This window comes from Spinacia oleracea, chromosome 6, assembly GCF_020520425.1.
Source record: "Spinacia oleracea cultivar Varoflay chromosome 6, BTI_SOV_V1, whole genome shotgun sequence".
NCBI classification, from domain to species: Eukaryota; Viridiplantae; Streptophyta; class Magnoliopsida; order Caryophyllales; family Amaranthaceae; genus Spinacia; species Spinacia oleracea.
In genome coordinates, this window is record NC_079492.1 from 83,439,617 (window position 1) to 83,441,906 (window position 2,290).

Here is a 2,290-nt window from a genome sequence, read left to right on the forward strand (position 1 = left end):
ACCTCCTATGGACGACATCCCGGTTAGGCAAACTCCTGAGAATGGACGGCACGCCACCGTCGCAGAAGTCATTGAAAATCCTCTCCTGAAACAACTAAAAAGAACCAAGGCCGAGATTACCATCTGGGATCTCATGTGTACTTCAAAGGAACATCGCGAAAAGCTTATTCGCTCACTCAACCTCATCTCAGTACCTACAGATATCACACCTGACTCATTGGTTAGCCATGTCACGAGAGATGCCGGAGAAAAAGCCACAGTTTTCACTGACAAAGACTTGCCCAAAGAGGGGGGTGCTCACAATAAAGCCCTTTACCTAGTGGTTGCATGCAAAGGACAAAACATCCCCCTAGCGCTCGTAGATAATGGTTCGGCGATTAATGTCTGCCCATTGCGAACCACCCATTGCTTGGGGGTAGGAAACGATGACTTCCAAACCTCCACGCAAGGGGTACGAGCTTATGATAACTCCCGAAGGCCTGTATTGGGAAAAATCAACCTTACCATACAAACCGGGCCAGTGGCACGCACCACAGAGTTTCAAATAATCGACATCAAGCCCACTTTCAACCTCCTCTTGGGGAGACCTTGGTTCCATGACTTAGAAGGTGTGGCTTCTACCTTGCACCAAATGGTTAAACTTAACCATAACGGGGTAATACTAGAAATCCGTGCCCCTCCTCTCGACGTCAGTTGCACTATGGTTGGAACGGGTGAAACTGCAGACGACCTTTACGGGTTTCAAATGGAAGAAACAATCCAGTTCATCGAAGATTATGATCCAGCATTCCTAGACCCGCATGCATCCCGAGTTATCCCTAGAATGCTGTTAGCTCAAGGTTATTTCCCAAGAACCCCATTGGGCATAAGGAAGAAGGAATACACATTCCATCCTTTTCCCAACAAATCTACTCCCTTTGGCTTAGGCTATGAACCAACGGAGGAAGATATTGCTGACCGCCTGTCTAGGCTGCGCCTTAACAAAGACAAACAAACCACATTTGCCTCGCACATTTAAACATGTGACGCAATTGACAGTTCTAAGCTTTAAAATTAGTCATTTGCGTCGCAGAATTATTAATCTGCGACGCAAATGACTCTAAAATGTTCTCAGAGTCATTTGCGTCGCAGATTAGTAATAATGCGACGCAAAATATTACCTCCTTTGCGTCGCAGAATTACTAATCTGCGACGCAAATGACTCTTTAAGTCCCCTGCGTCGCAGATTAGTAATTCTGCGACGCAGAGGAGGTAAAAAAAATTCGGAACGAGATGTCAATACCCTCTTTTTCTCTCTTTTTCTTCTTTCCAGAACTCCATTCAGGAGATGTCAATACCCTCTTTTTCTCTCTCTTCTTCTTTCCAGAACTCCATCCATGAGATGTCAATACCTCTCAATCTTTCATTCATTTGAAATCTCCTCTAACCACTATACGTATTTTGCCTTTAATTTACCCGGAAAAATCAAGATTTGCGAAAACACGGCTCGAAGAGAAAAATCCTAGATTCCGCCGCGAAGAAGGAGACATTTCAAAGCAGTGCAGCTCGATTGCTAGCGAGTCTCCGATCCAATTCTGCGAATTAGTTCGTCGGCGATTTAGGTACAGTGCAATTTATGTTAATTAGGGTTCTTGTTTATCAGCCTACGGTGTATAGAAGATTTCAAGGGTTCTTGTTTATCAGCCTATTTCTAGGGTTTTTAAGGTTGGGTGAAACGCCAAACCGTTGGAGCTGGATCTTCGGTTAACGTCGCCGCCGTCATTGATTACCTTATTTCTTAGGTATTTCCCCCCTCTTTACCATGAATCCAACTTCAATTAATTTTTACTTTTTATATTGTTTTGATGAATTGTGTTAGTTAGTTTGTAAATTCGAACATTTTTAGCAATTGTTTGAACTTTTGATTGAGGATTTTGATTTCAGATGGTGCCTGATATTGTAGAGGGTGATGGGTTTGTTGGGAGGCAGCCTCATATCAAGTATGAGCTCAGAGATAGTAATGGTCTTGGTGAGTATTCAATTTTTAAAATCAATAGTTCTTTGGAAGTTAAACTATTTTCTTTCATATTTTTAGTTGTTTTGATATTTTTGTTGCTTACATTGTGCTCACACAAATTTAAACATCAGTTTGATGCTTGTTGTGTTGTTCTAATATGATTTAGTGAATGTAGGAGGATACAACCAATGTGTATTCTTCAACTGCAGTTATAGTAGTTCGGATACTCCACTGAGTGAGGGTCAAAAACCTACACAAAGATCTTCATAACTTCCGCACCCTAACCCCATTTTC

At 42.2% G+C, this 2,290-nt stretch overlaps 1 long non-coding RNA gene across 1 annotated transcript; it reads left to right on the top strand.

Annotated features, from left to right (window-relative positions):
- Positions 1-1,381: 1,381 nt before the first annotated feature.
- LOC130464295 (uncharacterized) lies at positions 1,382-2,015 on the top strand. The gene is made up of 3 exons (XR_008924679.1): positions 1,382-1,601; positions 1,684-1,781; positions 1,924-2,015. It is a non-coding gene; the product is annotated as an uncharacterized lncRNA (long non-coding RNA).
- Positions 2,016-2,290: the final 275 nt, after the last annotated feature.